Source organism: Stegastes partitus, unplaced genomic scaffold, assembly GCF_000690725.1.
Source record: "Stegastes partitus isolate 25-593 unplaced genomic scaffold, Stegastes_partitus-1.0.2 Scaffold478, whole genome shotgun sequence".
NCBI classification, from domain to species: domain Eukaryota; kingdom Metazoa; phylum Chordata; class Actinopteri; family Pomacentridae; genus Stegastes; species Stegastes partitus.
In genome coordinates this window covers 339838-362925 of record NW_007578209.1, presented here as the reverse complement: position 1 = coordinate 362925, position 23088 = coordinate 339838, and the positions used below count along the sequence as shown (strand labels likewise).

Below are 23088 nucleotides of genomic sequence, written 5' to 3'. Positions count from 1 at the left end.
CATCTGCCTTAAACTCTTCTATTAAACATCCACAGAGCCGCTGCATAAAGTAAACAAAGCCCTCTTCACTTCGCCTTTGGGATGTTTTCATGTTGTAGGGCTGCAACTAATGATTGTTTTCATCGCTGATACCAGACTGTTTAGCTGTGTGGTCAATAAAATGTCAGAATATGGTGAACAATGTTCCAAAGTCTTTCCTCAAAGCCCAAATGTCCTGTTTGGTCCACAAACCAAAATACATTCAGCTCACTGTCAAAGAGGAGTAAAGACAAATCTTCACATTTACGAAGCTGGAACCGGAGAATTAGTTTGACTAGAATAGCTTAAACACTTTAAACTGCAAAACTGAACAATTTTTTTCTTTTAATCCCCCAAATTACATCATTCATCAGATCCAATAAATTGTTGGACAGTCATCGATCAAAGCATGTGTGAGGTACTCTCATCAGAAAACCTACAATTGTGCAAAATGATTTAATTCTACATGGCTCGTTTAAAAAATAAAATAAAATTTGCACAAGCCAGATTGTGTAAAAAACTAAAATTTCTGCACTCCTTTACTGAGAAGCCACCTCTGACTAGCTGAGATCAACAATCACGTCAAATTCTGAGACTTTAATGTGAACTGGGCTGAACTGCAGGTTGTGTTTAGCACACCGGAGACAAGGGTGAATAAACTAACAGTAAAACATCTAGGTGGTGTAGATATGTTGTCCAGCACCGTTATCACCTGTGGGTACCTGGAAAAATCTTGTACATGTTGATTCCAGTGTTTTTCAGATGTTGTAAAGGAAAATAATCACAGACATTTCCACTGCAGAAAATGCATCTTTCTACGTCCAGCCATGGCAGTGCTGTTTGCATTGAGGTGCACGACTTCATCCTGCAGTGAAAAATGAGTCCACAGAGAGGAGAAACTGTTTGGGTGTCAGAGGTTCAATCGATTAGAAATTGCTGGATAATGTAATCGCTGACAACGAACTGATCATCACTGCAGTCACGATGCTCCTGAGCAAACTGTTTTTTGTAGAGCAGCAGCTTCCATCTGAACTCTTGCCCTAACTGAAGTCCAGATCCACTAACTCCTGACTCCACTTAGCTGTGGTTGATGTCATTAGTAAAAGAGTTGAACATACGAGAACCTGCACTGTGAATGAAGGATGGATGCACAAACTAATGCGTGTTAATTAGATGAACACTAATAAACGTGCTTAAATGAAGATAACTTTTGTGTGTGAGTGAGTTCAACTCAGTCAATTAGCCATGTGAGCAGCACCAGGGTCACCAGAGTCCAAAGACTAAACCTCATACGCTGGAATGATGCACTTAAACTGCCACTAAGAATGATGGGAGGTTAGAGGGGTGGAGTGACCTTAGTCATTATTGTCTTAGTACAAGGGATGNTGAATGTGCAGGCTTCTTCATATAAATGAAGGCCAGCATTGTGTACTGTGTATGGAGGAAAGATCAACTGCAGGAAAAGGGGAAAAGCTCTCAGGCGCTGAGGTGAACAGAGAGTCGTAAACAACAATAAACTGCTTCTAAAATGACTCTGCTTATTCTTATCTTGACACAACAGTCAGGACGGTCGCCTCCTCACGACTGTTTGACCTGAGGAGCTCTGAACTCCGACCTCTTCTTGAACCTCAGCCTTCACCTCCACTGGCAGACTGTCTCCTTGTGCTTAATGTACTCTCATCCTCCATCACAAGCCATCTGCAAGGAACGATTGAGTTAATGTGACAGGAACTCGTCTTTCCACACTCACGTACTACATCAACAGCTCAGCAAATAATAACAACTGAACAAAGAGCGATATTAAAGTGTGCTGCGGATGCTGCAGGACACAGTGTAGGCAGCCCTTTCAGACTCGTCTTTATGTGATTTGTTATTCACAGTGACAGTAACAGACAAGGGATCTGCTGTCTGTTTTCTCTGTTAGTTTATGTGGTTTGTTGAATAAACCGCATGATTGTGTGTGTGTGGGATGAACACGCAGCGCTTTCATATGTTGTGTGGAGGATGTTTACCACAAGCATTTGTGTACATTATACAAGTATGTCCGTCCATCCATCCATCCATCCATCATCTATACACCTTAATCCTCACTAGGGTTATGGGGGGCTGGAGTCTATCCCAGCTGACTCAGGGTGAAGGCAGGTTCACCTGGACAGGTCACCAGTCTATCACAGGGCTACACTTAGAGACAGACAACCAAGCACACTCACATTCACACCTACGGACAATTCAGAATCACCAATTAACCTCAACATGTTTCTGGACTGTGGGAGGAAGCCGGAGAACCCGGAGAGAACCCACGCTGCACGGGGAGAACATGGAGACTCCACACAGAAAGATTCGGGTGTCCTCAGCGGGATGCGAACCGGCGACCTTCTTGCTGAGAGGCAACAGTGCTACCAACTGCGCCACCCTGCAGCGTTTTTCAGATATTGCAAAGGAAAATAATCACAGACGTTTTCACTGTAGAAAATTTCTACGTCCAGCCATGGCAGTGCTGTTTGCATTGAGGTGCACGACTTCATCCTGCAGTGAAAAATGAGTCCACAGAGAAGAGAAACGCCCAGAAACTGTTTGGGTGTCGGAGGTTTAATCCTGATGACCAGTCGCTGCAGTCACGATGCTCTTGAGCAAACTGTTTCTTGTAGAGCAGCAGCTTCGGTCTGAACTCTTGCCCTGACTGAAGTCCAGATCCACTAACTCCTGACTCCACTTAGCTGTGGTTGATGTCATTAGTAAAAGAGTTGAACATACGAGAACCTGCGCTGTGAATGAAGGACGGATGCACAAACTAATGCGTGTTAATTAGATGAACACTAATAAACGTGCTTAAATGAAGATAACTAAAAAAGGCTTTGCTTTGTGTGTGAGTGAGTTCAACTCAGTCAATTAGCCATCTGAGCAGCACCAGGGTCACCAGAGTCCAAAGACTAAACCTCATACGCTGGAATGATGCACTTAAACTGCCACTAAGAATGATGGGAGGTTAGAGGGGTGGAGTGACCTTAGTCATTATTGTCTTAGTACAAGGGATGTGCAACACACACACACACAAACACGCACACAAGACACATATATCCCTCCACACACATGAGCCATCAGTGTAAACGAAGAAAGCACTTTCTGATGTAACTCAGCCGTGATCCAACCGCAGGGAGGAAGGACAGGACGGGGAATAAAAGTGATTAATTCGCTTGATAATAGAATAGGAGGATGTGGAAAATGTGAGTCACACAGCGTACGATGTCCATAGAAGAGTTAGCTGCTGAGCAACTTCAGACCTCCAGGGCGCAGGGCGGGGCTGGTTGCCCAGCAACGGCCCCCTAGTGGCGGATGACAGTGACGCTGGAGACCCTGAAGCTACCTGGAGCTTCAAAATGTGCCAGATTTTCATTTTGTTTTTGTGTTTTTTTATGGTTGTTCCTAAACATTACTTCTCTTTAGTGAATGATCTAGACTTATTTTATTTCTTTTTTCATATTTTGAATGTGTGTAATGTATGTTTTAGAGTTTAATCATTCAGCCAATAAAATAAAACAATCATTTGTGTTATTTTGCAAGCAAAAATGCCAAATGTGATCTGATTTCAGCTTCTCTGACGTCATCTGTTTCCTCCTTTGCTTGGACATAACTTAAATTCTGGAGTGATGCTCAGAGAAAACAAGACTTTTGAAAACATCATCTTTGGTTTTGAAAGATTATAAATAATTATAATTACATTTTTGCTTACTGTAGGCATTTTTCACTGCAATATAAAAGTCCTGCACCTCTATGGAAACAGCACAACCATGAACAGAAGTAGACAGAACTCAATAAATGTCTTCTGTGCAAAAAAAAGAAAGTTAAAATGCCGCATAAATCTGAAAAAAAAGAACCCCTGGAATCAATATAATCCAAGCACAGCCTGCAGTTCAGCTGAAAAGTTCTTAAACTTCGACACGAGTGTTGGTCACAGCTGAGTCGTTTAGTGTCACACGTCAAAGTGATTTTGATGAAATATCATATATTCAATCTTCTGATATTTAAAAAAAAAAATCAGCTCAAGGACCATCACAAAGTTGAAAATACAACAGTTCTCTTGGTCTTCACAGTTGCTGGCTCGTTTCAAAGATAACAAGCCTTTCAAACATGGCGGTGCATTTTGGGGTTCAGAGAGTGAATTAGTCACGAAAATAACTGATTGTTGTGGTTTTCTTTCTAATCTATTTTTCTTTTGTTTACGTCTAATTCTGCACTTTATTCGAGCCACAAAAAGAGCCACAAAGACAGAACAGAAACTGGTGATAATCTTGTTATTTCTATCACGAGCAATGCTTCTGGTTGTAGTTGTGGCTGAAGCAGCTACGATACAGGCTTTGATAGTACATCTTGTATATGTAGTTGAACCAGTTTAAGTCCTATATCTAAGGTTTATACTTTCACACGTCTCTTATATTCAATAATGTTAAAGTTACGTCCAACTCTGCCACTGAACGCTGACTTCTCTGATGTGTAATGTCTCTCTCTGGCCACACGGGGGCACCATCAGACTGAACGGAGTTTCCTCTGAGCGGTAAAGTCCTCTCTGCTGGTCACTGTGGCCTTAGGAGGCTAAATGGGCTGGAAAATGTGTGTGTGTGTGTTTGTGTCTGTGTGTGTGTGTGTGTGGGTCTGTGTGTGTGTCTGTGTGTCTGTGGCCTTAGGAGGCTAAATGGGCTGGAAAATGTGTGTGTGTGTGTTTGTGTCTGTGTGTGTGTGTGTGTGGGTCTGTGTGTGTGTGTGGGTTCACTTGTATGAACATGCTTCACACTTAGCTATCAGACTACAGTCAATAAACAACACGACGCCGTGGCCTGGAGGGAATAAAGTGTGTTTGTGTGTTTATGGGTGTGTGTGTGTATGCGCGTCTGTGTGTTTGTGTGTGTGTGTGTGTGTGTGTGCGTGTGCAAAGATAGCAATCTTCAGTCAGGGATAACGCAGCTATTTCAAACATTCAAGGCCTATATTTGGCCTCTGTGGAATAGCCCTTTCGAGGACACACACACACACACACACACAAACACACACTAAAACACAAGCGTGGGGTCTTGTTGACTTGTTGGACAAGCTGGTCCCCCCACACCTCCACCCCCCACATCCCCCTCCGAGTCAACTCTTATCAATTCACGGTGCTTAGAAGACAAATCCCTCATTCCTCCGGCCACGTGCTCCATTATTCCAACATCTATTATTTCAACTGAAAGCACTCGTGTGTGTGTGTGTGTGTGTGTGTGTGTGTGTGTGTGTGTGTGTGCGTGTGTGTTACGGTATGCTACTTAACTCTATTGTTCATTGGTAAAAGCAGCCAGCTTAGCAGGGCACCCCTCCTGTGTGTGTGTCTCCAGTGTGTGTGCATCTAGGAGTCATGTGTGAGTCTGGATTAACTGCAGCGACAAAGGAAAAAAAAGCCAAGCAGGTATTGACCTCTGACCTCTCACCTCCATCCCAAAAGCAGCAGCTGACTCCAAGCTAATGAGCGCTTATCAGCCGGGACTGTTTTCACATTCGTGCGCCAAACCACAGATTGTTGGTTTTCACTCCTGCGCATACTTTCTGAACAAATACACCATCGGAGGGACAAAGAACAAGAACTGGGCGTGCAGAGCTGAGCCGCATCTGTGAAGCATCCAGCCGAACCCTGCAGGATGATATGTGTCCATATGTAGGACTCGTGCTGCAGATTTATGAGGTGAAGGGTTTCTGTTCATCTTTCTGACCAAATGCTACGAGAAAGCAAGAGAGAAGAGGAAAAAGAGAGCAATGACGTAAAGCACGTAAAAGAAGAAAAGTTTGAGGAAGGAGCGGCACTATAGCTTACAAGACAAATGAACTCCGGTAATCCGAGCGGGGCATTCACACACTCCCAGCAGGCCGGCGTCCAGCGGTTGAAGGGGAGAAGAGGGTGCGGTCGGCTCTGTGCATTCCTGATCAGTCATGCCTGAGCGGAGGAGCCGGCCCAGCAGACCTGAGGCCAGATGTGGTTTGCATATGCGTTGTGCGTTTCACGCGTATGTATGGAATTTGTAAAATCATGCACAGATGAGATCAAAAGAGGACAAAGGCCTGTGGGTGATGTGTGAGCATTTGCAGCGTGAAGACTTGGGGTTACTGTTGTTATCATTTATATGACAGCAGGAACAGTTTTCTCAGGCGTATTGTGACACCTGAAGCCCGACGTGAACCAAGTTAAATATTTCACCCTGAATAAACTCAAACAACCACATCGAAATGCAAATAATACCCCACGCAGATGAAGGCAATTTCTGATTATTATGGGTGTGTAGTCAACATTTCAACGATTTATGATCAAGTCTGGTTTGACAGACGAACAACAGCGGCGGCGTGTTTGTCATTGCAACAGTATTTAAAATGGGCTTGCGTAATTCTGCCGCCCGGTCGGACCTGTTTTTGAATCTCGCACACAGGTAGCACAGCGGAGGGACAGAGCATGTGTGTGAGCATGTGTGTTTTCTTTTCCTAAAACCTGAGTGACGACAGCACTTTGACAACAGCTGTTCGAGGGGAAGCACCGGTCGGGACGGAGGAATGCTCGGTTTTGCAGCAGCACATGCTCGTACATGGAGCAAAACTGAAATACTGTAAACGTGCCAACGTGGATGCACGCAGCGCCACGCCCCGATAAAGCCTTCTGACCTTTACTTTGCATTGTCCTTCAGATGACTTGAGTTGTGCAGATGCTTCATGTTGGTGTTACGTGTAAAAGCACGTGACTGTACGACTGTCTATAAAAACAAAAATAAGAAGCAGCGTTCTGTCAAAACAAGCAAGTTCAGCAGAATTACAACACCTACAGGTCGACAAATTGTAATGTAAATAGAATTAGAATTAGAATAAAACTTTATTGATCCCTTTGGTACAAAACCTCAGGGAAATTGCTACATATTGTTATTACATATTGTTATTACATCATATTGCTAAATATTTTGTACATATCAGTTTATGTTTTGCATATATAAGAATATGCCCAATGCCAATATTCTCTATTTACAGAAGAATCTGTGCAACAATGATTAAAATCTGTGCAATATCACAAATTTTTATATCAGTGTTTGTAGTCATGAAGAACATCAGTGTTTTATAATATACTGATATGTGCAATACTGCTATTGTCCACACCTAGAGGAGTTTGCGATATCTGAATTTCCACGTACAGAGGAATCGGTACAATATCGACAGTACTTTTGTATGTTTTTGTTTATTGTCATTTTTCCACTGATGCTGCTGTAACACTGCAAACCTCCCCACTGTGGGATTTACAAAAGCCTATCTGATCTGATCTGATCTTACTTGCCTAAATATGTTAGAAATAAACATGTGAAGCTCGTATTAGCAGCACATCAAATCATTTTAACCTGTTTAATGAGCAGATTAGAACGCACCTGTTCATATGAATTCTGTAAAACAGAAATATATCAGCTCACGATGCTGGCAAAAGAACTACTTAGTAATTTAATGCAGCCCTCCATCTGTAGATGACATGCAAAACTGACTGAGCTGTAAAATGCAAACTGTGACCTGTTGGCCGTCAGCTCCAGCAGCAACACCAGCAACTTCTCTGGCTTGTTGTCAGTCAGCTTGGAGGCGTCCCAGAGTAAACGTTCAGTTAATGGTAAATAAATGAGACCTCTGTTAGGTTTGGCCCCGTTGATCACAAGTAGTCTGTTCCGTCTTCCACCGAAAACAATGAACTCATCATGGAGGGCTGTTGATGTTTTTTCCTCCTCATGAAAGTAACACCAGCGACTGTCAGTGAGATGGACGAGAGCACATCGACTAACGGTGATTTATACGACTTGTTAGACGTTTATAAGACTCGTTGTCTCACTGTTTAGTGTTACAATCCAACTGTACATGTTTGTACTGCTTAGAAAACGACTTATATTACAGATTTGTTGTGTATTTTACCATATATTAGATGTACTTTACATGCATCTGATTGTTTCGCTACAGCCAGGATTGAAGAACCGGGTCACTATTAAGCACATACTCACCATATGACATGAACATAAAAGAATTTGTGCAATATTTAACTTTTAGAATAAAGAAAATAGTAGAAAAGAGTCCTAATTACAGTCATCAGTTTCCATGAATAGAAAAAAAATGGCAATGAACAATCCATAATCTGCATTTTTACTGGAATCATGTGCAATTATTGAAAAAAAAAAACCCCAACAAACCCACTAGTTCAGAATTAGCCTCTCACAAAAATTAAGCCGGACTCCCAGAAGAAGGAGGTGGAGCTGCATAATCTGAGGCTGAAGGTTGGACAGTCAGACGGAGGTGAAGACAAAGTTCAGCTCATGTGCTGACAGCCAATCTGGCAACCCACCAGGAGTCCAATCTGGCAACACGCCCATCAAACCCCATCGGGGGCCGCTCACTCCAGGAGTCTCCCCCTTTTGTGAGAGCGAGTGTGTGTGTGACAGGGAGTGGGAGGCAGCGACCAAGTGGGAACAAGTTAAATAAGCAAATCATGGAAAGAATGAAAAGAAGAAGCCGCTATAGTGTAAGGAAAAGAAGAATGAAAGCAGCGTGTCCAGGTTTACAGCCCAGAGGTGTGAGTGTTACACGCCATGTGTTTACATACATAAAGCCTCTTTAACAAGCACACAAGTGGAACACAGCGAGAGGAAAACTCTCATAAAAGCCAGGATGTGTGAAATAACAGTAGCAGCAGCAGCCTCACAGAGCACACAACATGGAAGTGTGTGTGTGTGGCCTTCACCCCTGATGCCACCGTGTGTGTGTGTGTGTGTGTGTGTCAGTGTTTCCAGCAGCAACACACACTATCTGCAGCTCTTCCAGAAACACTCAGCTCTGGCATTAACGCTGATTTAGAGAGGAGGAGGGATAAAAGAGGCAAGTGGAACGTGATGGAGCCCAGAAGACAGATGAGGGTCAGACCGGGAGCAACAGAAAAAAGAGAGAAAGTGGGCGAGGCAGGGGAGAGGAGAGAGAGAGAGAAAAAAACAAAACAAAAACAGCGAGAGGGAGCGACTGAATTATGCTGATTAAGCAGACGGCAGGCCGACCGTTACCGTGACAATAGGGGCTGACTTGGGAGCCTGGCGTTTTGCCCTCTACAGCTGTCTGACACACACACACACACACACAAACACACAACTGTTGGTTATTCTCAGCTCATCCAGAGCTCATAGCGGCACATCAACGAACCTCCTCCGAACGCTGGACTGAGACCGGCTTTAATTTACCAACACACACACACAGATTGTTGTCTGCGACCTCTTTCCGCCCCGCTGGCTCGGTTTCCTTATTCCCGATCCAAGAACAGCTCCCAGAGGGAGTCCTCCAGTCAGGGAGGGATTTAAGAGCAGAATCCAGATCAGCAGCCTCTGGCCAGACCTGCTGGCTGCGCTGCCTTCCAGCCGTCACACGCTGGGCTTTCAAGGCACATTACAGACAAACCATGGGTGTAATGGGGAGCGCGCACACACACACACACACACACACACACACATAAACACAATGCATGGACTCAAAATAGAGCGTCTGAGTGGAACACACCCACACACAGTAATATAAACAAAGAGGGAGCTCATATTTGCTGCACTGTGATTAACTATACAACTCAAGTCAATCAGAAATAGAGTTTCCCCGAAGATATTCCTCCCACGAGCTGTCACAAGTTTCGGAGCGGACTTCCATCTGGCCTCCCTCCATCTGTCTCTCTCCATCTCCACACTTTTCCCTTTGTGTCGTCTCTCTCTCATCTTCCCGCCTCAACTCGCCTTCCTTTGTTTGTCCATCTCAAATCTCACCAAAGCATCCTAGAGATCTCAGATTCGTCTTTTTTTTTTTGCCCCCTTTCTCCCCGCACACCTCCGTCCTCCTCGTCCTCCACCTTTCCTCAAACACAGCCTGTCTTTGTGTTTCTCTGCTGAGGGGGTGGAACGAAAAACTCTCAGCCCACCTCGGACTAAGAGCCAAAAGGCCACCGGTCGCAGCCACCCACGGCGCAGCGGTGCAGCGGTGCAGCGGTGCAGCAGCGGGAGTTTCCCGTGTGTTTGCTGTCCGCTTACAGGTGTGTGCGTCTGTATCCGTGCACAGGCGTCCGTGTGTCTGGGTTCTGATTTCTGCATGTTTGTTTGCACACATTTCTGAGCTTGAACCCGTCTTACGAGCGCACATGAGTGTGAAGCTAAGAGAAGATTATTGTTTCAAAAAAAAAAAACTCAGCTCAGGTATTGTGTATTATTCCGTGTATCTCCGGTTCCATCAGGACGATCTCCTCCCGCGGGGCACCAAACTGTTCTCAAATCAGCTTGTGTTTCTGAGGTGAGGGTAAGAAAACATCTATTCCAGGTGTGTCCATGTCACCGTTTCAGTGTCGATTACCTTCCAGTTTTGCTCCTCTGCAGCAGATTAGCGTTCTAGGCAACAGTTTAAAGGTTCGTATTTTCATATAAGCAACGAACCTCATAGAAAGAGCAAAAAACTGCTTATAAGTATCGTCTCTAGGGGTTGACAATATGATATGTTCAGGACAGACGCTGACACCAATTATTAGTGATCATGAATCGATAGGAGATATTTGGAATTTAAATATGTTAAAAAATACTGAATTAGTGTAATGTTCAAAAAAAGTTGAAAACAATCCTAAATATAAAAATAAATAAATGAATAAATGCTGCAAAACTGTAATTTTACAGTAAATGAACAAAATGCTTTTTGTGTTTTTGTGGACATTATTTACACTTTTGGATTATTATTGTTTTTACGTGTTATTTACTTCTTTTTTCTGTGTTTTTATGTGATACTATCTGTACTTTAAAAAAAAACAAACAAACAAAAAAACAGTAAAATCTGTAAAATAACAGTTACATTATTTGTAACCTGTTTTTACAATTTTTCAATCATTAAAACATGATTTTCTTTCAAAATTGTCAAATATCCATAAAAAAAGAGAGAATATTTTTTGATACTTTTTATAATTTTTAGGTTAAATTTTGTAATAAAAAAATGCCATTTGCAAAAATACAAATTTCTTTATGTGGATATTAATTTTTATTTTTTTAAATTTTGGACAATATCATCTGTTTTATTCTTTTAAAACTGGAGAAATCTCTAAAACAAATGTTCCAAAATATTTACAAATATTTACAAATTTTCAAAAATTAACACCCATAAGTTTTCTTTTAAATGTTGTCAAATATCTGTTTTTTTAAAAATCATATTTTTGCTGATCTAAATGTTTTTTTTTTTTTTTTCCATTTTACCGTGTTGTTTTGTTTTTATTTTAGAGTTAATATGCCCATGAATACTTTTTGTTCTGTGATTTTGCAAGATATCTGTTATTTAGGGAAAATCTGTAAAATGACAGGAAATTGTTAAAAAAAACGATGGTTAAAGCTATTTATTAACAGGTATTTTTTACACGGCACCACTGTGGGTTTTGTTGTTATAGGGGAACACTACTAAGTCGGGAGACTCACAAGAGACAGATGGTCTTTAAAAAAAATCCCAAATCAAAGCAACTGAGGCCAAGAAATCCTGAACCGAAGCACTTGATATGGGTCAAATTCCTACAGTGCTGGATCTTGAGGTTACAGTTCAGGCTCTATGAAAGCTTCAGTACGAAGCCTTGGCCACATGTGACCCGCTGGTGCAGCCAGAAACAATTCTGATAACAGCGGAAGAACCGTTCTGTAGGAGGATGGAATCATGTGTCCACTGGCAACACATGGAAGTGCAACTGGACAAAACAACATTCCTCACAGCTGATAATAAAAAGGAAGACACGGCTAAGAAGAAAGCAGTGTTTCTATTCTGTGGATATTCCCTGTTAGCACAAAGCTCTTCCATTAGAGGAGTCACATGTGTTTACCGACTGTTGTGTAGCTTCCACAGTCTCCAGACCTTTAATAAAAGTGCCGTCATAAAGTCACTCGACCATATTCCAGCACTGACTCACTCAGCTAAGTGAAGGGTACAGCTCTGGTTTAGCAAATAGAGCAAATGTATGTATCTGTGGGTGCCGTGTGCTCGTCGGGGTGATGCTCTGCCTCCTACTCGTCTAGACAACACAGTCACTCATTAAAGCTCCGGTTCATGGAGGCACGTTTCCCCCGATGACAGACTGCTGCCTCACAACCGGGATTAATTCAAAATAAAGACACGGATTAATTACTTCACTCGGTCTCATACTTGGTCACTAACTCTTTCATAAAACCGAGAGTCTGACACGGCTTAACTTGAGTTTACAGAGAGGTTCTGGGCTTCGTTAGTGAGACGAGTTGACCACATCAGAAGGCCGAACGTGTTTAAAGTTGTTCTGAGCAGTCACGCTCTGATGCTTCACCCACAACAGCACATGCTCGTTCTGAAACCAGGCCCAGCGTCTACTGCAGTGTTTTAAAAACCTCTACAACGACGCTGCTGATCACGGTCAAGGTTTTAAACTATTCGGTCCGGACGGGCAGAAACGTAGACTTTTGGTCCTTAACACCTATGCTGGCTTTATTCTTTGGCCTGACAGTCACGACACGTGGCTGTTTCCTGGAAGAAACAAAACCTACCAGTGGTTTATTGAACATGCATAACGAGTTGATAACTTTTCCCCGTTGTTGTTCTTCCTCCATAGAATTTTCGACAACTGATTGACGAAACCCCTCCTTCATGTAGACGTCAGGTGTGTCAGTATGATCTCATAAACTGAGCTGGAATGCTTCTCTGTATGGAGATCGTGTTGTTTTAGGCTGTAGTCTAAGGTGGTGTTATCATTATTACTGCTAAAAGAAGCGCGTTTTTAGACAAACCTGACCGGCTGTCTCACCTCTGCACAGCTTGCCAAAGGTGGCGTGAAGTGGTTGTCTCTGTTGTAAATGTTTTTGTCAAAAATGGCCAAACACTGCAATCAGAGAGCTGTGGAGGAAGCTGTAAGATCATCGACAAGCATTCCTGGCAGTATACTGGCAAAACATCCATCCATCCATTATCTATGCACCGCTTCATCCTCACCAGGGGACAATTTAGAATCCCCAATTAACCTCAACGTGTTTCTGGACTGTGTGGGAAGAAGCCGGAGAACCCAAAGAGCTGCACGGGGAGAACATGGAGACTCCACGCAGAAAGATCCCGGGTGTCCTCACCGGGACGCGAACCGGCAACCTTCTAGCTGCGAGGCGACGATGCTAACCACAGACGTGTATTTTTCAACACGGTTGAAACGTCATCTAATGACGTTGATCAAACCGGATCCAAACACGCCTACAGAGTACCGACTAGAACACAGAACACAAGTGGTTTGAACTTTGTCTTTATATGATGGTAAGGAGAAACACTGCACAAAATGAAGTTTTAAAAGCAGGTTTTCTGGGCTTTACGGGGCCTCTCTATGCCGTTTTATAACATCCTGAACCTCTGTGGGACCATCAGAACCACCGCTGTAGCATCTACTGCTGTGTGGGGCTCAACTGATCGGAGAAGACAGTTGCAACTGGTTGAAAGTTCTTGTCGAGTGCAGGGCTTCGCTCAAACATCGCCATCAACAACATACAACTTGCCTTCAAGGCTAACAGAACAAACCCTGTGATGCTCTATTTCCTATGTGCTCGTAGAACTGGAAACAAACATGGCTGAAAGGGACAGATCAAATGTCGACGCCACCTTGCGTCTGCTCCGACTTCCTGCACTGGAAAACCACATGTTGATTTCCATTTTGTGAAGTGACGCTTATTAAGCATCCAGACACATTCCAGAGTCAAACACCCACATGCATGATCACATATTCCAGCAAGAGAGGAGAGAAGGAGGGGGATGCAGAACCGAGAGCTCGTCTACATCTTGCCCAAAGGCTCATGTAATGAGTTGATAACCGCAGCGTTAATAACCTGTAGAGACACACGAGCTCCAACGTAGCCTTCAGCAACACGGTTCACACACACACACTGACTTAACCTCATTTTAGAGGAAGTGAACCCAGGAGACTGTCGGCAGTCCAACACCCACGTCTGAGCACACACTCAGATATGAATCTCCGATAAAATCTTCACGCCTTTCCAACAAAAACAAATTAGGAGAGCTACTCGTCACGCAGGTGTCATCTTAAGTGATAACACAACCTGCTTTTGTTTATCACTTTCCGTTTAGAATTACTTCCCAGTAAATAACTTCTAGCATTTCCCACCTGTGATGACTCAGCCGAGCTGACGAGAAACGGAGTGAGCGACTTCAAACTGAGCTGCGATGGATAATTGGAAACTTGAAGCAGCACGAAATTCATCTTCAGTCGACTGAAAACCAATCGAGTCTTAACAAGAAGTCAACAAAGACGTGTCTAAACATAAGCAAGGTCCTGATACAACTCCATTTTCCTTCTCTAAAGGTCCTACTTTTAAAATCATTTACACAGATTTTAAAGACTTTATCGAATCTTTTCAGTCGAGGCAGCGACTAATAAGAAAATCACCTTATGATTTAGAAACTTCAGTTGTTCTTTTAACCCTCTGAACCCCAAAACCCGCGGGCAGATTTGCGAAGTGTGTCGTCTTGTGTTTTTTACCAAAGCCAGAGAATCATCAGATTTTTAACTGTCACTGAACTACTCATCTGTGACGATGTTTAAGCTTAAATTACTTTATTCTATCTGCTTAAAAAAATCACAAAAAATCACCTGTTCGGTCTAACCAGGTTCTGTAAAAAACAAAATAATCTACATTCTTTGGTGCGAGTGTGAAGCCGTCACTGACTCGGCTACGACCGACAGTCACGTATGAAAAATTCAGGGACTTTTCAGCTGAACTGCAGGCTGTGTATATGCAGAGCAGAGAGGTCACAAGTATTGAGAAAAATGAAAAGTATAAATAGTAAAATATCAATAATTTGTATTTTTTTAGTATTGATAACACATTTGGACACCTGCAAAACTGTAGCACATGTTAACTCTAGATTTCAGTTTTTGTTAAACAAGTAAACAAAGAAACTTTAGCTTTTCTTTTTTTTTTTCATCACTCTGTGTTATCCTGCACAGAAGGCGTTTATTCTCCACTTCTAGCCATGGGTGAGCTGCTTCCATAGAGCTGCAGGATCTTATCTTGCAGTGAAAAATGAGCCCACAGTGAGTAAAGATGTGACCAGAGCAGAAAACGGCCAGAAACTACTTTGGGGTTCAGAGGATAAAGGGCCAATTCAAGGTTTTTTGGCGAATACTGACACATTTGCAGCAGTGTGATGAATTGTCCTGGTAGAAAATAAAATAAATCAGACTAACGACACACACAACTCTCACAACAACAAACCGATCTGAATTCTCTCAACACCTTTCCGACCTCTGTGCGCACTTCCCAGACCCCTGAAGTCCCAGAAGTGGAGGTTCCACTTCCTTACAAAAACAGATTTTCGTTGCACTTTAAAATCATGGAAATGGTCGTAAATCTTCTGATCTGAGCGTCCGGCTGAACCGGTGGGACGGAGCGAGGACCAGTGTGAGGAGAGGTGATGCAGGTCAGCGCACTCCAGCGAGGAAACATTAAACGGTGGAGCTGGAGGCGCTGGAGTCTCTGTGGGCGAAGACGCTGCCAGCGTGCACGGCTTTGGATTCATGTGAATTATGCAGGGAGGGGAACAGAACGGCGCCTGCGGGCTCCGCATGGTATAGCGTTGACAAAACACCGGGGTTAATGATCTCAAACACGCCAGGCACTATTTCACTTTCTGTTCCCACGCCGGGTGACGACGCTCTCCGGGTCATTTCCACGACTTGAGAAATGCACTTTCTACAAACATGCACACTTCACCCACCCCGACCGCACCGCACAGCCTCCCCTCATCTGACCACATTCCTAAAGGCAAATCCTCCAGCTTCCCAGGCATCACCACAAAACAAATCTATATATCACCAGAGCTGGGAATCACTCTGAAAGGCTTGATGTCCGGGGCTACAGCAGCCACTACAGCGGCGTAAATCAGAAACCGCTGCATGAAGATTAACATAAAGGACGTTTCCAGCAGTGCAGTTATATTTGGATTCATCAGATCGCATCCTGATGTTGATGTGTTGTAAATCAGTGTACATGGGTTTGTAAAATAAAAGCACTTACCTGTTGGGTTGAGGAGGTTGGATGGAGGTCACAGAATCATGTGGAGAAGAAAAGAGAACGTTGTGTTAGAGTTATTTGGGATGAGGTCCAAAAACATGTAACGTACAGGCATTCAAGCTTGTTAAGAACAAGACAAAGAAAAAATAAAGCTTCTTTTGTTTGTTTTTTGTTGTTGTTTTATCCCCTGAGCCGTTAAAAAGGAAGCTTTGGGGAAAAAAAAGTTGATTTTCAGCCTGTGATGGAAGACAATAGTGACTGTGTTGGCCTGAGATTAGTTCATTCCACCACCGCTAGACCTGAGCTGAGAAGAGATTAGAGCGAGCAGCCGGTGAAGTCAGGCTGTGAGTCCAAACAGCAACAATAAATCCAAAGTATCAGCATAAAGGTCAGCATGAAGTGAAAAGAAGTTGCAATGCAGAAGCACCATAAATATGTTGAGGGTAAGCTTGAAACCAACGACCAAGTTTGTTTCGTTGTGATGTATTATTTCTGTGTAATTGCTTCAGCTGAACCTCAGGCAGTTTCTGGGTGTTTTCTTTCCTCATTTTTCCTCATTGCGGATTCATTTTTCACTGCAATGCAAAGTCCTGCACCTCTACGGGAAACAGAACAATCACAGCAAGAAGTGGAGGGAACTTAAAGAAGTCTTTCTGGCAGGACAACACAGTTATAATACCATAAATCATTAAAAAAAAAGAGTAAAAGGAAGTTAGATTTCCTTAATTGTTTACTTTACAAAAATGTAAATAAACTGGACTCAATGTGTTTGTTCCAAGTGTCCACAGGAGTTATCAACACTGACAGTAAATCAGTCACAGATCAGCTACTTGAATAAGCTGACGTACATTTTTACCACCACAAACTAGCACCGCCCTGCACATCCACCGTAGGAAGACATTCCTCCCCGCTGAATGCATCCTCCAACAACCTGCCCAACCTTAAACTGTTCACGAGCCATTCTGGATTCATTTTACTGCTTAAGTCAGTTTTATTTCTCTCAGCTGTCTCTTTGATCGCCTCCTCTCTGCACTTCACTGCGTATCTGTCACATGACTGTCGGTCACCGCTGAGTCCATCACGCTGAGGGGTGCAGGTTTTTTCGATTTTAACAGCATCTGGTTAGAGAGACATGTACAGTAAAGTGAAATCATGTTTTAAAACTTGATTTATTTGTGCAAATTAAATCGCATGTCCTCCATGATGCATTCAGGGGTCAATGGACAGCTGATGATTCTTCGTGTTTTTAGAGTTTCTGGCTTTGCTAAGTTGTGTACACTTTGAAAACGGTAACCTTTTAAAGCCTGCTAGTCGGTTTATGGATTCAGAGGGTTAAGGCATCATATGTAAAAAATATCAGTCTTACTTTCAAATGTTAATATCGATCTAAAACATCCAGCATCAGTCACCTCTATGTTAAATAAATCACTGTATTGGATCTACGAGGTGTGTCAGAAAAGTTTCAGGACTGGTGTCACACAAGATAGATTTCAAACCCAAACCAGGAGTTTTCCCCTTCAGACGATCAACCAGCACGTCTACAAAGAGATCCTGCAGCGTTTGCTTTGTTCAGAGTTGTGTCAGGACCAGTGGAGGCTGCTTCACCATGACAACCTGCTCACAACGCCCTGAGCATCCCACAGGTCCTGGCTGAGAAGAACATCTCCGTGCTGGAGCAACCTCCCTACTCACCCCACCTGGCTCTGTGGGATTGTTTCCTCTTCCCCGAGCTCAAGGGGGTCATCAAGGGGACCCGTTTAGAAGACGTGGACGACATCAAGATGGCTGTGATGGGGCACCGCTATAGCTCACCTGGTTGAGCTGGCGTCCCATGTACAGGGCTACAGTCCCGATGTGGAGGTCATGAGTTCGAATCCTGCTCTTGGCCCTTTCCCATGCGTCCTCCCCCCAGGCTGGGGAAGGGCCTTAGACTCCAGGGGGATTACTTGGAGGGGAAAACTGGTAGCTTGGATTTGAAATATGTCTTTTGTGATACCAGTCCTGGAACTTTTCTGACGCACCTCGTACATTGACACCAACACCAACCTTATTGTGCAGGATGTGACTGACCCACATTAAATCCACCTTCTTTCAAGTTATACTGATTGAGCGATGTAACCTCACGGTGTCATAAATAAAAATGATTGCCATGAACCCTTTACAGTGAGGTGAACCGACTGTATTTCAGGAGACAAGACGTGTATCGGATGCAGGTATTGGTGTCAACAAAACTGGGCCAGCACATTCCAGTTTACTGTCATCAGAGCACAGGGACAGTGAGCGACTCCCTTCTGCAACTATATGCAAATTCTGGATACGCCCGTGATGTTTTTAATTTGTAAATTCCCTTTTGGCAAAAACCAAAGTCATCTGAGCACATCTGTTAGTTACTGAACTAGCTCTTGTACAAGACAAACATAAATTTAGTAATTTAGTGACCGCAGCGGGATGACAGTAATGGCTGCCTGCTCTGATCTGGAGCCAAGCAGTTATGATGTTTGTGTCGCATCTTATGCAACAGTAACATCCTTCCAGAGAACATCAAGACGATAACGAGCACAGAATAGCCCCAGGAGCGCTTCACTCACACCGTTCAATACTTCTGCAAGTGAACGTTCAGGACAGATATTAAAGTCATGCTGCAACACGCTGGCGTGAAGCGATTTGAATAAAGGAGTAAACACGGATGATGGGAGTTTATCAGGAGTCGTTACGAAACTGGAAAGCAAAGGAGTGACTCAGCTGACGAGAGCTTAAACATCGTGTGATTAATGTTTGAGAGAGAAAGAGGAAATGTTGGTTTACTGGCAGCGAGATGCTTCTCCGACAGTCACATGAGGCGTTTGGTCTCTAAAAAACCGCAGTGACTTCTGACACTTTTTTAAAAAGCACGATACGCGCTCGAGTTATGAGGGAATGAAAGCAAATGCACCGACTCGAATGTGATCAAAAGAGGAAGAGATATTGTGCGTGTTTGAGAGGAAACCTTCTGTTCGGTGACTCAGTACTTAACAAGGCCATTAAGATTGAGGTGAGGAGGTGGAACACACACCGAGGACGAGCCGCGCTGCACACAGGACACAACATTTGATTTTTCTTGATTCAAATCACACTCTGACTGCTGAGAGAAAAGCAAAGAAGCAACAAGATCAAACCAGTATTTCTACGATCTGTCTCGTCTGTAACCTAAACTCACGAGAATATATACGTCTTCACCAGTTTATCTTTCCCAACAAGCTGCTTGCTGAGCCGATAACTGCTCAATTTAAGAAGCCAGCATTTTAAAATTAGAGCTAAAATGATGATGCTGATGATTTATTAAGTGGCGTCGTGTTTTGAATCCAGTCCGTCGATACAAGCTGCTGTTCAGCCTCTTTCCACAGTGGAGACAAACAAAATAATGAACAAAGAAGCTGCACAGACATAAAATTAAACCTTATGTAAAAAGAGAGAATGTAAAACATACAGAGCAGCTAATGATGTGGGTTCAATTGGGGGAAAAAAACTGCTGCAAGAGCGAAGGGTGAGAGGGGAAAGTGTTGATTAAGACTATTGCAGCAGCACTGCTGCTAATAAGCAAAGTCACGCCTTGGATATCTGATTAGTGCGGCGGTGAAGGGTGTGTGTGTGTGTGTGTGTGTGTGTGTGTGTGTGTGTGATCCAGATCAGTAAAACCTCCTCCAGCTGCTGCACCAAACATGAGCGGTCAGTCGTTGCTGCTCTGTTCGTCAAAGATCCGCCTGAGAGCTTAAAAATGCTTGTTTTACATTTGGTCTAACAAAAATACAACATGTACGATTATGTGTATTACTTGTGAAAGGTTCAAAAAGGTTACGTGTTCAGTTTTTTGTTTATTATTTAAGTTTATTCGGCTTAGAAACCTACAGTCGTCCTCAGATGTATTCATCCACTTCCATTAAAGAAAAGGTAAAATTCACCCTAGTCACTCAAATAACTAGAAACTGAAAAAAGTAATAATAAATAAAAATTTGCTAAATTATAATTTAGTGAAATAAGATGTTGCTTTTGATTTTTGTTTGAAAGGATAATTTTAAAAAACCAATCAATCTTTCCTGTGCCACTTAGGGGCCTTTTGTTGTTGGGCGTTGGGCCAGTTTTATTGTTTTTGGGTTTTTTTTTTTTTTTATTTATATAATATATTTTATTTCAACGTATTTCACTGACAGCTGTTTTTTCCTTCTTTAATTGGAGGGTATGAATACATCTGAGGACGGCTGTACGTTCTCCTGCCGCCTTAAAAAATGTGAGTTAAATGCATTTCAGTTAAATGAATTAGTTCAGCTCTTATGTACCAAAACAATCGTGTTAATCGTGTTCATGTAACTGCATATTAAGTCGTTCTACTTCAGATTATCTTTCCCAGTCTGACCCTGATAAACACACACTTTGCTCTGAGGTTGTCTCTAAAGCTGCTGCAATCACCAGATCGATCTGATCCTCAGTGACGGGCTGCACCTTGAAACAACTGGAGGTTCATTAAGATGCACAAATCCTGTTTCTGTTCAGAGGCAGCAAAATCAGCGCCGGTAGAAACATATTCCTGCTTATCAAAAGCAAGGATTCGTTTGGAGAAGAAAAAACTCCAAGTTAATGGCCTCGTAGTTGTACAATAATTTTAATTCAAAACAAGAGAGTCTCTTATGACCCATAAAGAGCCAGTCGGCTACTAATATGTGCACCATTTAAACCTATTAAAGCTCCACATGTGTTTCAGCTTTTTCTCCTGGAGGCAGGTGTAGTGTGTCATGTGTTTCTAAAGATAAAACCCCTCATTAATAATACACTAATGCAGGTTAAATGATTTAAAAGGTAGATGATATGTGTGTTATTGTGACAGCAGTCCAATCTGGCTACTAAAACCCTCAAACACTGAATAAAGACAACATGCCAGGTCGTGTCCCTCAGTCATCAGCAATAAGACACCAGGTTGCATCAAAGCAGGACAGTCAGTCTACCTGTTACACCATTAAACATCAGGTGAATTACAGAGAAAACAAGACAACTTCACCTGTAACTACGAGTCCATCCGTCTCTACATCACCTTCCATTCACCCTCAGAGTCCCGTTTTCTTCAGCCTGAACAAAGCATCTCACAGCCTTCTCTGCTCATTACTACCAGCTTTGGCTTCGTCTCCCCTCCTCCTTTCACATTGTTCACACATTTATTTTTCTATCTCAGCTTCTTCCTGTATCACGCCGAGTTCACACCAGCCTCCATTTAAACCGCGTTGCTTTAAAACAGAACTTGTCTGAATCTGTGGAGGTAAAAAAAATCCACCTTGACACACTTTTTCCCACCAAAAAAACTCACCCACCTGCGTAGGGGTTCCTCCTTTGCTTCCGGGGCCAAATCCTAATCGCTTTAACAGGCATGATGCTATCTGACAACTACGCCGCTGCAAACGTGGCCCAAACTTTGGCGCCCACAAAGCGCCGAAAGCACTATTTTGCTGCTGCTGCCATCAATGCAAAGCCTTTTACACACTGACCCTCCCACGCATGTGTCACCGTCGGCAACCTCTGCGCCGCCTCGCTGCACGCGTGAAGAGCCCACACGCACGCCGGCCAATCGAAAACCTGTCATGAAGAGAAAAGGGGGAGTGGCGCATTCAAGGGAGCCCCTAAAACGGTGACCCCCGAACCCCGGGGGTTGCTACGGTGATGCGGTCGCTATCTGCCGCAGGGCTGCTGTTGCCGGGGCGATGCGGCGGGCCCCTTTGAGCTATCAACTCGGGGGGTCATCGGCGCAGACGCAGGCCAGCGCACACTTCTTGAAACGGGGGCGCTCTGTGGGGTTAAGCTGCCGAGCAATCGAGCCTGAAGGGACGGGCATTGGGCGGTTTGGTGAATTGGGGGGAAACTCTGCAGCGCAACACAGATCAGAGCTGGTTTTTCGCTCCATAAACTTCACTCGAACGCCTCAAATGCAACTTTCTTCACCTCGTCAACGCTCTTAAAGTCTCCCACAATCTTTTCTTCAACTTCTCTCAGCCAGCTCCTGCTCTCCTCCATGTTCTCATCTCCTCTCAGGCTTGAGGATAACATGTGGTTGACGTTCCTCCGTCTTTCTTTCTCTTACGTATCATTTTAGGTCGTCTTCTGTACAACGGCCACTCTGTCCTATGTTTAAAGGTAATTATGTGTGTGAACAAATTTCAACACCGGTGTTTACATTGTTTGCCTTAATCATAACCTGCGAGGCATGCGGAAACATTTCGGCTAACCCTTTCCGCAGACAAATTCATCACTGCTGCTCTACTTTTCCAATCCGGCAGGAAACGACGGTGAGAGACGTGTCACATCCTGCGGGCTGGACGAGGGAACAATCGCGTCGAGCCGGTCCGAGGGAGGCGATTGGATGAGGCAGCTGTACGATTAAGAGCGTTTTTTTTTTGTTTTTTGTTTTATTCTTTTTCCTCTGAGGTCTGAGTGCGCTGTCAAGGGTCTGAGGTGAAGGGAGGATGGCGACAGGGACGGGAAATGGAGCAGGATGTAGCTGACAGCGCCATCTCCCACAGGATGCTGGGAAATGTATGGCTGACAAAGGGCTCGGCTCGCGGTTAATGGTCTGAAGCGTGGTCGGGGAGAGGAGGCCGACTTAAATACCAAGACAAGATAACAGTAAGAGTTGAAGGAAAATGAGGTGAACTAGGAGGCATTAACCCTTTGAACCCCAAAACACGCTGGTGGAAATGAGAGGCATGTTTAACATTTAAAAAACACTAAAATGAAAATATTTATAAGACCTATAGGCTGTATACAGTCGTGACTCGATAATCCGACACTAAATGTAATGTTTTATGTCGGCTAACAAGGCTGTCGGATTGTCAAGATGGAGGTCGAGATACAAGGAGGGCTTGATGCTGGAAGGTTCATTAGTTGTTAATTATTCCCAATAGCACTTTCTGGTCTCTGGATATTCAGGCCCAATTAATGATGAATATCTGAATATTCA

At 43.5% G+C, this 23088-nt stretch overlaps 1 protein-coding gene and 1 long non-coding RNA gene across 6 annotated transcripts in view; one reads left to right on the top strand and one right to left on the bottom strand.

The window, feature by feature from the left end:
- nhsl1b (NHS-like 1b) overlaps window positions 1-23088 on the bottom strand; it is a 130503-nt gene that overhangs the window by 75786 nt on the left and 31629 nt on the right. The window lies entirely within an intron of this gene.
- The window catches only part of LOC103360996 (uncharacterized), a 3096-nt gene continuing 2352 nt past the window's right edge, over window positions 22345-23088 (top strand). Inside the window, exon 1 of one of the 2 annotated variants that reach the window (XR_520389.1) lies at window positions 22345-22754. This is a non-coding gene — a long non-coding RNA (uncharacterized LOC103360996). Of the gene's footprint in view, window positions 22777-23088 lie in introns of both variants that reach the window. The other variant, XR_520388.1, reaches the window with a different exon arrangement.